At 40.7% G+C, this 12,397-nt stretch overlaps 1 protein-coding gene across 3 annotated transcripts in view; it reads right to left on the reverse strand.

The window, feature by feature from the left end:
• The window catches only part of LOC111244547 (pinopsin-like), a 52,347-nt gene that overhangs the window by 27,247 nt on the left and 12,703 nt on the right, over positions 1 to 12,397 (reverse strand). For 2 of the 3 annotated variants that reach the window (XM_022791776.2, XM_022791775.2), the window contains exon 2: positions 9,675 to 9,810. The exons of the other annotated variant lie outside the window; for it this stretch is intronic. The gene's annotated coding sequence lies outside the window, so the exon portion shown is untranslated. The remainder of the gene's footprint in view (positions 1 to 9,674; positions 9,811 to 12,397) is intronic. 3 annotated transcript variants of the gene reach the window in all.

Consider the following 12,397-nt stretch of genomic DNA (forward strand, 5'->3'; position numbering starts at 1 on the left):
AACGTTACAAGCTGAAACAAGCGGCTGGTGTTTTCAATTCTCATCAAAAGCAAGTTTCAGGGCTTTCAAAACTCCTGAAGCTTATTTTGTTTGTAATTGCAAATCCTAACAGCCACTTCCAGTGTTCTTAATTTGTCTTCTGTGACATACTTTGATACGACCTTACTGACTGTTATAGCTCGGTCTGCTGCGCTACGCTTGTGAGGCAAACAGGTCCTTTCCTATAAACGACCTAGTGACTCTTAGAGCGCTTACTTTTCAATTTCTGATAGCGCCTAGCAATAAAGTTGTCGTCTGTGTCTAACAGATATTTTTCTCGGGTCAATTGTTTGCTTCAAAACGTCCCTAATTATAAAATCGCTTACATCACTAAATGGCAGGGAAGTAAAAATGTATAAGTTTTGTACGTTAACAGAGCAAGGAAACCACAGAAATAGCAGGAACCAGAGAGAAGCAACTATAAGAATAGGAAATGTTCAATGTATGAAATCATCTGTTTTCTTTCAACTATCGCCGCTGGTGCTACCAGCTTCATTATGCTCACTTCCTGACCAGGTATCACTAAGGTCATTTTGGATAATCCAAGAAATACAACTGAGACTCGAGTTGGATTCTTGAGAGGGTCATTAGATATGGAATGAGAAAAGGCTCGTCTAAGGATAACTTCTTTTTAAGAAACCAATAATACATGCGAAGGTGTTAAGGAAACAGCTACGCTAGTGAAATATAGTACTAACGAGCCTTTCAACGATTCCTTTCGATGCCACCCTTTAAGCGTTCGTATTTGAACTTAATAAAATCACTAGTTGTCATAATAACGTCATACTACAAAGAGCTACTTAGTCTACAGGGTAATGTGCTCAGATTGAGGAAACGTTCATCGTAACAAACCTGCGTTCATCCGTTATTCCTGGAACCAGGGAAAAAGCTAGTTCTTTCAAGCATAAAACAACAAACTCATAATAGCGCGCCGTCTTTAGAATTTTGGCCCCCCCCCCTTCTTTTTTTGACGGAAATCAATGGCTTTCGTTATAGCTTGTTTTCAACCTCTGGAAAACGCAAGAAAGATTTCCATGAGGAAAACCCAAATATTCTCTATGGGGTATCAATTTAAAAAGCTCGAAAAGTTCGTTGAAATGGCCTAAGAAGTCATTTTTATATGTCTGGGTTTTTAACACGAATATTACCGGTCGTTTCAAAACGGAAAATGTCGACTGCCATTAGATAAACGCCAGTGGTTAGTCTGTCAAAGCTTTTCGCTCTTTGAACTTTTTTTTAATGTTTCAAGGCCTTCTATTTTTGCTACTCTTGACCTGATATCAACGAAAATTTAATTCCGCCGAAAATTTTTCATATATAGCATAATTAACTGATACTTTAACTGGTTTACACCTACCAATATCGCTTGACACACGGTTACAATTGAAAAGTTATTTGCGGCATAATAAAGAAATATTTTGAAAATGAGTAGTAGTGATTTAAATACCGATTTAGTTACATTACATATATATTTATCTTTACCTTTATCTTTTTGTTTGTTGTTTTATGTATGTAGGCAATATAAACGCATTTTTAAAGTAGATTAAGAATAGGATACATAAATAAAGTATATAGCTCAGAGCGCTACGACGGCTTCTTTCTTCTGGGCGTCTTTGAACATGACCCTACGTAATATCGCCCATAGAGGCCTCTGCTTTGGACATGAGTGCCACCTTCGTTTGACTCATCGTACAACTGTATTAGTACGCACAACATAGTCGAAGCCATTAATTGCCAAGTGAACTAGAACATGTTTGTGTGATTCCTTCCATTTACCCGTCCAGCATAGAAAAATTCGAGGTCGGCCTCAGTCATTCGTTTCTTCCGTTGCCGGATTAACTCCGGGTAGGTTTTAGCCAACCAACGTTGTACATCCTCGACGAATAGAGGCGTATCTGCCAGCAAATGTACGTGCTGGTTACAACAGGATATGTGTAGGCCTAGTGCTCCCTTGGGGAAAACAGACTTGACCCAGTGCAGCCTACACAACTGAGTTATGCTAAGGTTCCTCTAGATAAGTGCGACACCATCTGAGGCCACTGGTGTGAGCTTCAGATTGAAGTCTGTTAAGTACTGTTGAAAGTGGGCCAATGTCTGCTAAGTCTCAAAGTGACTTGTCGCGTAAAACGCGAAGTCATCGTCGTACAGCAGACTATCTGCTCTCACGGGCTTGTCCTTTCTGATTGTGCTACTAGGGAGATCTTTTAGGACACTTAAGAAAAGTAAGGAGTTGAGGCTATCGCCTTGAGTCATTCCTGTCACCTGTTGAACGGGGCTCACCCCCGTTACATCATCCAGTATCATAACAGGGCTTTCCTGCAGAATCAAAATGATCCGATGGGTGAGGTTGTGCAGAGCTCGTGCTTCGGCGCGCTGAATCTAGCCCATGGTGTTTTATTGAATGGTACTTTGCAATGAGCAGAACATACATGAACTGTTTTATGCGCCTCGTGCTCACGACGGATCTTGTCTTAGCAAGCAAAAATTGCTAACTTTCCTTTACGGAAGTCGTATTGTTTGTCTAAAATATTGTTTCGAGCTTTCAGGGAAACGGGATAATGGCAGAAAAATTTAGCCAGAAATACATTGCGTTACAGTAGCTATTTTTTGCGCCAGTCTAGGCCTTACGTAGCTATTGTTAACTTCAATAATTCAGTTATAAACAAGACGATTTTACCGTTATCCCCAATGTCTTCCCCTCAGCAGAATGTCTGTCCCGCGTTGGCCGATCCTGCGATGGCTTTCGAGGTAAGTTTCTCATACGAGGGACCTTGAATCCTTGAATCAGGCAGTCGTCTAAGAAACAGCAGCTCCGCACGGCAGCATGAAGCTCCAGCACTGGACCACCTCACTAATCGGATAAATGATACATACAACTTTCTTGCCGCTATAGCATTGGCACAAATAGAGGAACCAGCCACAACAGAAACAGCTAAGATCATTAGATCGATTAGGTCGATTATCTAATCAACGTCCATCGCCCCCAGTTTCGTACCTTGTTTACAGTATAGGAGCTGTTTTTAAAACAAGTCTCTAGAGCAGAAGTTAAAAAAAAAGTAGCTGTACGTATTAGCTAGATCTAATGAAGCTACTGATCTATACGTATAGCCGAATTTGCCACTAAAGCTTGGGTCTTGGAATGTGTAGGAAGAGAGTTTTTTGGCGCTTGTGTTCGATATTAGTGCATCACGTAATTCGTACATCATGCTGAACGCTTTTTTTTTCTACTGCAGACCCACACAGATTAGCTTTGAGCCATTACTAAATGTACGTCTGTCGTAGAAACACGGTTCCATTTTCCACATAATGTTTAACTAAGTATGACTACCAGCATGGCTTTATTGCATTTGCTTCACTCCACCAGTCATAGTCCTAATCACATAATATCTACACCCTGCCAAACTTTGGCAATAGCCCTGACAATGTACGAGAAATTCGTGATATCCATTCACCGACGGCATCCTGGCGTTGTCCCATACGCTCTTATTAATTCCCGGTATTTTGAGGTGACGAACAACCTAGGCTTGTTGAACGCGTTTGTTTTAGAACAAGCCTTGTATATTCCACGTTGTGGGGGCACGTATAACACGGTCTCGACGCTTTTCGATAGTAGCGTAACTATATAACGAAAGATGACTTCCGTTTAGGACGCTTTGTCGTCACCGTGAAGCATTTACTCTCAACCTAATTGCAGTTTGTTACGTACGAACGAAGGCCGAATCGCTGAATGTGAGGTGTACTAAGGTCCGGTTTGTTTCTTCCTGGAAAACTCGAAGTTATGTAGGCTAGCATGTTTGTATTTTCAGCTTTTTTACTATCCTAAAACCGCCAAGCGAAAATAAAAAATATCCATGAGGCCAAGTATGCGAACGCAGGATTAACAAACAACAGATCCTGGAACCCGCATCAGCACATCTCTATGCGCTATCATCAGCGTACTAGCGTTGAACCGTTACAAATAAAACTGTTCAGCGGATTAGATGTGTTAATTTATGTGTCAGCAAAAAACAAATAGTCAGTAATTACCAACAAGATGATGGCCAGTCTTATTTGGTGGCGATACGCGAAGCATGGCATTGTGCAAAATGGGTTTGAGATAGTATCCAACTGTTTAGATGAGTCGTACCAACCAAAGGCAGGTAATGCCAAAAGTGGCCTAGGTCTGCGTTCGGGAGAACGTTCCACCCAGGCCACAACGTAGGAGTGCTCTGAGACTGGCTTATACGTACTGATGGGAACACTTAATATGAACTAAAATCCACCCGACTACTTCTAAATACGAGGTATCAGAATTGTTCAACTTATAAATCGAACGGACAACCCATATGCGAAAAAAGACTATGACTTTGACCGTAGTTTGACGATTTGCTTCGTCTGGAGATTCGGACTCGACGGGTTGAGCCCTCGGTATCATTAAGATATGCTAGATACCATTATACTATCGATAGAGATATCGTTATAGGAATTTCGTAAGTTTGTATGTTTTTCTCTTTATAGCAATTTTGTACGGAACTAACTTTACGACATTAAAGAAAAAAAGACGGTTTAGTCAGACCAATAACGTACGGGCTCATTCGGTATAGGAAGGCCCCTGCATATACCAAACGTTAATTTTCAACAAAAAAGAAACTTAGCTACAACAAACGGCATCTTCTCTCGACTCAGTTGTCCTTAATAAATCGAGTGTTTAAAATTGTACGCGATCCTTTTAGTACCTCTTGCTACTACCTGGCACTAGGCCGTCCCGCAACATATTTCGCATGGCTTTGTTGTTAGAATATGGGAGAAACTACCTCTAACGCTGCCGTGGACAACGACGATTAAGATCTTTTCAGCTCCCCTAAGAGTCTGAGTAAAAGATGCAGTGCTATTGCGGTTGTTTAGAGAATGTTAGAGCAAACCCCGTGGTTAGGCACAAGTTGAGGAGAGAAAATCGGGAAGAAAACCAAAGCACAGCATTATATTTTTAAAACAGATACTCCGCATAGGATGTAACTGCTTTATGTATATCGGCCTTATCGTAGGCCTTGTACTCGCATAGTCGGGCACGCGGACTTGAAAAGGGTGCGAAGGTGGAAGAAGATACGAATAGATAATGGTCAATCGAATTGCAACGGAAGCGATTTTGGGGGGAAAAGGGAAGGGGACGAGCTATTTATAATTGACCTGAGACGTATATTACGGAGGTCAAGGCGCACGGGATCTAATACGAGAGATAGGCAGGAAGGAAAAATTAGCTACCTGTCACCGCCACCATCTTGCAGAGGGGTGTCTATATTGAAAGGAAGATAACACTGATATGAGTTAAGTAACTCATTTACACAACATAATTGTAATGTATTAATAAACTAAAATAATAATAACAAACATCATCGCTATCATAATTAGAACATCGCAATTCGAAGCACGGAATACGGTAGGTGATACCTAAATTGCTAGTAAGGTTAGTATATGAGCCACATTTTAAAGATCTTCCTAGCAAGACAGTCTTCACAGTAGGGATAAAATGATACAAAGCACGATGGACTATATGGAGCCTGCGTGGTTACGGGGATCAGCATGTGTTCCTTACAACTTTCGTGGTAGTGCCCAAAGGAACTTCACAATCGCAAGTTATGAGTCATATAAGGCTGAGGGTCAACCAATAAAAATAAGTTAGAGTGCTAAAGAGGCACATACAAAGAGTACGGAGAGCGATATGTTTCCCTAAAATTAATATATGCAACGTCCATAATGGGCTTTATTGGGTGAGTTAAGGGTCTGAAGACCTTACACAGATATCATACGATATTTGCAGTGTTCGGTTAGCACTTGATTCCGAGCACTCTGATGTGAAATATATTAACTTGATATAAACCTGGGACAAAAAAAACGTTGGAGCAATAAGTTGACACTAGAAAGCATGGTCCACCATATATTTTTCGGTCATCACGAGTGCAAACAACTTAATCTACACGTAAGAACCTGAAAAATATAAAGTGAAGTTCACTTACCATATACAAGCTGAAACTATAACCAGAATAACATCGCGGATTGCCAACAAGTAGCCATGTATGAAGGAACAGCTTTCAATACAAACGATATCACGCTCCACCCAGATGAACTTACTGTATGGACCTATACGTATTTCTAGCTTTAGAGATGCCGCTCATAGTTGAAAATCTAGAAAGTATTCTTTTAATTTAAGCTTCTTCATTAAATTAAGAGCTCTTGCTAATATTGTTTTAACTATTATGTACTCCTACTATATAATGTATAAACCCCACACTATGTACTACAGCTCTTGAAAAACAGCTGTTTCGGCCTACTTTGTCTTTTGCATCCGACTAAATTTCGAAAATACGGCCTGAACATGATGGGTTTCATCCTAGTTTTCTGCCACACTGCCGCTTTCGGTTACCCGTCTCTTACTCGGCAGTTAACTTCAATAGGAAAAGGTTACCTTACGTATACCTACAAACGTAAAACCATCTCCTGATGTAACCAGTTCTTCTAGGTCGGAACAACTTCATTGCACGGAACGATGACACCGGTACAATCAGCGGTTGGTTTGTTTTTAGAATAAAAAAAAAAACCAAAGAAGATTATATTTAGCGGGAAAAGCCATCAACGAACATCGTTGGTGCTACCGTCATTGTGGTGGTGGTCTCAGGTGACACAATTTGCTCGTCCCATATTTGCCCTCACAAATTATAGGCCATGGCTGGCTCTGTGGCCTATTTCTAGAATATCTACTTTTGTGACGGAGTTCGTTCCTGTCCTGTTGGAAGCCGTCAACCAAGTTTGCTCAAATCGTTGCCAAACTGGCACGCTCCTCAGACGCTGTATGCCACAGAGATTTGGCTTGTAGTCTGTGTCAGCTGCTGGGGGTAAGATGAGACAATATGAAATAGTAGAGTGCTCGCTTCACGGCCGACGGTGGTTTTACTTCTCAGGTATCCTCCTTCTGATAGAGGCGTACAGATAGCCAGCAACAAGCCTACCTAACCGCTAGGCAACTGAGGTACTGTGGATCAAGAAAGTGTTCGGAACTAGTGATTAGTTTATTTTATCATTGAAAAATGTCTGTGAGAAAAATAAACCCCCAAAAATCGTTCAAATATTGGGTTGTCTGAATTCCATTTCAAAGTTAAGATATAAATATACAATGTTTACAGGTTTAAGGGCCACTGTACTGTTAAAAATAGGATAGTTAATTTTTACTTGTAAGAGTCAAACAATATAGATAGCAAAACTAGTTCTAAACGGCTGCTACTTAAACGAAGTTTTTGTTGATGACTGTAGGCCGGTAGCAGGCTTGTTTTGGTTCTCACCCGGTGGGTGTACACAGTTTGTTGAAAAGGGCTCTTACGATTATACGGATAAAAGAGGATTTGCAACTCATGCCCGGGGCGCAAGCCCGAGTTGGCTTGAGAACTGCTGCATATTATTATTATTCTTCCCGGCTCTCATCAGCTCCTTGCGCCGCCACCTTCGTCTATAGACACTTTCGCACTTACGCTTTTAACGGAGCTACCGCTCTACCCCCTCGACTAGTTACTCCATCGCTCGTATGCATTCAAACCAATACGGACGCCCAGACCCTGACTTTTTTCATTTTCTGGTAAATGCCATACGACGTGGAAATACTACCATATAAAATGTTTTACTTTCTCTTTCTTAAGCAAGTTTCATCTAAAAATAACGTCTTCACAGCATACGTAAGGGCAAGAGACCACTGCTCTTCATTTCACTATTACTATAAAGCAATAGCTCGTCCTAACCTAGGAACAAGCAGGGGGAGAAACGGGCGCGTGCGCGCGTAGAAATGCGGAATACTGGGCATGTAGTGAATAACCTGATGCTAATGGTAGGACTCGGATGTGGACGGCAGGAGATCCCATTGATAGGCTAACCTAGCGATTCGACTAGCAGGTGGAAAATCTTTCACAATAATTCTCTGTCCTTGATTGACGAGGTTACTTACGGCTGAAATGTTCTACAGTTATGGACAAAGGGCAGCAAGGTTTTTTTCAGCTGATACATATAGCTATAGGACAAACAGTTGCCAAGTTTTCTCGGTATAAATTGCACTGAAAAGAACTACAGATACGAAGCTTACTAAATTCAGCTATAGCTGGTTAAGTGTCTATGGAGTGGAAAGCCACAGGCAAAACTTGATCGCGCGTGGAAGAAACTAATGATAGTAATCAAGAGTGACTGTATAACTTACGAGAGAAAATTTATAACCCATTTTACCGATCGTGCTTTCATACCGGATTAGGTAAACAGCCCATCGAGCCTATTTCGTGGAGGCCAATTAGTAGAAGGCTGTGGTAATCACGCGGATATTGAAAGTAGAGTGTGTTTTACCCAATACCAGTGAGGTTAAGCATATGTCGGCAAGATGTCGATTTAGAATTGCAAAAAAACCTACGAAGGGTTCGCGAAGTAGCGCAGCCTAACTGGCCTCAGAAAAACTTCGAAACGAATGGTGTAATCTAAATAAATAGGTATGTTATTTAATCCAGATGCTTCAATTTTAAACTGTGAAACCAACAGCAGTTTACCGAATATGTACAACAGCGAAAATCATTTCGTGTACGACGGTAATGCTATCTGTCATTACCGTTCAGACGTTATGGAAAATCGTCTAGAGATTTATCTTCAAAGTCAAAACGTAGCGTGTAATCCTGGAGAAGTTGTTTAGAAAATTCGGGCGCAAGTAGCAACATTTTTTGTCGAACACAGTTTAGTCGAATGCCGATTGTGAACTTTTTTCTTTTTTCCTATTTTTCGCCCAGAGGAGTGTCGTTAATTAGTATGTTCAACTGGGCCGGCCATCTTGTCGGCGTCCAACGAAACACTATGCATTTACCAAATTTTTCTAACATTTATGAATACGCAGAGGCGAGTGGTGTCATCTCGTCCGAAGCAGGCTTATCCAGTTTTTCCCAGAGAAACTCCTCTGACACCGAGTTAAAAGGTCTAGTAACATCTTTTGCCCAGGATCCCCGTACTACAATCGCCCTAAGTTGTTCGTACGCCGCTTTACATCTTTGAAATTCCGGGTTAGGCGAATCTCATAGGACAGAACACCGAGCTCTTCGTATAGCACACATCATGTAATCCTTAGAATTGGCCTGATTGTTGCAATCAGCAGAAGATTAGCATGTTTAGAGCCTCATGTCTTAGCCACTGTGCTAATGACTCTTTCCGTCCGGACTTTCCGTGGGTACTAGAGGCACGAGGTGACAGTTGCAGACCCAGTCGACTTAACCCATTCTGAAAGACGGAGTAAAAAGTTTTGAAGAATGTACGATACCATCGTAAACATTGAACTTTGGAACAACAACTTCTGTAAGAAGCCTCGACGAGTTCAATCCTCAATGACAGGACACTGCCTGCCGGCTGTTGCGAATAGTGCGTCGCCTTTATCATTAGTCATAACGTAAACGTTTGAATCGAGCTAACACATTAGCAGTGGATCATCCATTTATAACGTTATTTGCCGACATACGATTTGCTGCCTAAGCGGTGCCATCCGTTCCTGCGCTAGGTGCTTATGCAACTGTTTAGATAAAATCTGGTAGTTCACATGGTGAGTCATACATGAACGAGACGTATAACCGTTTCTGCCCCACGTTTTTTCGTACCTTTTGCACGGAGATTTCGACGTCGAAGCGATCCCCCCGTCATATGTGATTTAACGCACGTCCGGTCCTCAAAATTGAGACTACCAACAATAATGTACACTCCTTGTTTCATCCATACATGTAGCGTAGTATTAATCTGCAAATAATAATAAAATTTAGCATTTTATGTAAGTTGGGATTACTATTTCCATAATCTTTGTTGAAAAGTTCCGTCAGATCCTTTGAATGCTGTTTTTCTAGCCTTTGGACAGCATGCTACACGATAAATTTCTTAACAACATACATGTAGATCGAAATTATCCACCTCATTCATAATATACAACGTCTAAATGTCTCGATCATGAATTGCTTTTGCCAAGAGTATCTAACCGCTTCATATTTTCAATGCTTTTACTTGGCCCAGTAAGTACTTTAGCCAACCCAGTTCGTGTTAAATTAATAGCCTTCAAAAAATGTCAAACTGTCGCCATCTTGACTAGTTCATTAGGAACACGTGAAATTACCGTTCTGTTCTCTCGGTTTTTGACGCTACTATTATAGAAACAAAAAGCCAACCTTTTTCAAAAACTCTTGCGGCGACAAGTCTGTACACATATATATAACCACCCTTATATATATATATATATAAGGGTGGTTAAATAGAGAAATCGAATGTACTATAGAGCGATCTGGTCATTTAATTGAACAGATCTGTCTTTTAGGAGACACGCACCCATCGAGGCTTCGTTCAGATTGGACAGCAAACAAGAGACGACGTATGCCTTACAGCATGAACAAAAGAGAGACTCGTGTCGTCAGCGAAGCTTTTACTTCAGATATTTTCGATGATAGGATACGAACATAGCAGTTGGTTCCGTCAGCAAACGGCTCCTTTCCGTAAAATTTAATGGCCTATCGCTGGCTTTCCGAACACGTTCGACCGAATAGAATATTCCAATTAAGGCAATTCTGAAGCAAAAGCTATTACACTGCTAGTCCAAGGTAACCGACAAGATGTGTCGGGTCACAGAGACGTATAGGACAACCTCGACGCAATCTAACCTTGCGTTTTCGCCTATAGATTTAATGATAAACAACTGCTGTGACAGCTCAGGGCGGATGAAAATTGGCGTCCGAATGACGCCGCAACAAAGCCAGTAGGACCACGCAGTAAAATCGAAGAGAGTTTGACGTCATCGTATGATCGCAGTTTCATACTTTACTCATGAAGGCCAACTGCTTGATTCTGTCAGCCAAAAAGATATCGACGACCGTTTTTTTTGAAATTCGTATAATACGTTCATTACTACTTCCCCGGGCCACCTAAAGGATCTTAGTAATGGAAGGTGCCTTCCATTGAGGCTGGAACATAAACAGCTCCATCTGAGCAACTTTTCCTCCCACATGCCAATTAATTACAATCAAAGTTTGAATTGCTTATTCATACACCGTATTCGGTACATCAATCCTTCATTAACTTATGGCTGTTTTTATGTTAAGATGAACATTCTCTGAAGAGGTAAAACAACGCAAGGAGTGGAGCCATAAGCGGATATACGCAAATACTAAATTAGGCTAAACAGTAGCAGCATTAATTAAACAGAGTACCAAACGGTCCTGAAAAAAGATTTTTTCTTTCCATTTACCTACTTGCAGAATGAAGCAGTATAATACTGAATGTTTACATGTTCGTGGGAAGATATACTAAGGAGAGGCTAAGTTTCCGTGTCCATTCTATTCTAATTCAATCCTAAAAGTTTAACTTAAATTGAAAGTACGTAGGCCTGCTTTGAGACTGTTGTATCGAATGGGCAAGTCTCGTGGACTCGTATTGGTAAATCGTTTTTGTCTGGTAAGACCCTATATAGTTCAATAATTACAACTGAAATTAATACTGACAATATAAGTATTAAGTCCATTGGCAATCTTTTTCCAATAATTTACCTCTTCAAGTTAACAGTTTCACAAGTTATCTAATAGCATTTGTATCTGGGTGCATACTAACCAGGTAAATCGTTGCATCAGATTATCGTTTTCAAATCTGCCTGCTTACCCCTTAAGTCGAACAATGAAAGATAGATTATGCGTAAGTCTAAAAGCGCAACACAATTTCTAGGATTTGTAGTTTTTCAGCCAGATAATGCGGCCAGATAAAGGCTTCCAGCTTCAAACCATGTAGGTCCCATGAATTTGGCAAACGACCCTAGGCATGGAGTATTGTCCTTATAGATTTGACAAGCTTCGCATAAATAGAAAAAAAGTTCACTCTCTTTCTTTTTCATGTTCTCTTTCTACATCCGTTTTAGACCCCAATGGGGTCGTATTTAAACTTTTATAGATTTGTTAATTGTTAACAGACGACTGTGGGGTGACAACGCCTGAAGAAAGTTGTGCTTTCGCTAGGTAGGTTTTCCTTAAGGCATTTTTTCATATACAAATAACACGTACATCGTCTAAAGCGGAGATGTTACCTAGGATCTCAAACTTCATCCCCGCTCCCCTCACAATATACAATACTGTGCCCGAACACTTCGACCTGTAAAACAATCACTTAGCCATTGATTTCGCGCCTCCACATGTACGACTAAAGACGCCTGTTTACCCAAAAACTTCCTAGACAGACAGTGCGTTTAATAACTAGTTACATGTTCAAACAAATATTGAATTAAAAATAACCCAGCATCTACATGACAGATGGGTCGTATATTTTCCCTTTACATGATTCCAGGTAATTCATACTACTT

The sequence above is a fragment of the Varroa destructor genome, unplaced genomic scaffold (genome assembly GCF_002443255.2).
Source record: "Varroa destructor unplaced genomic scaffold, Vdes_3.0 BEIS01000002.1, whole genome shotgun sequence".
NCBI classification, from domain to species: Eukaryota; Metazoa; Arthropoda; class Arachnida; order Mesostigmata; family Varroidae; genus Varroa; species Varroa destructor.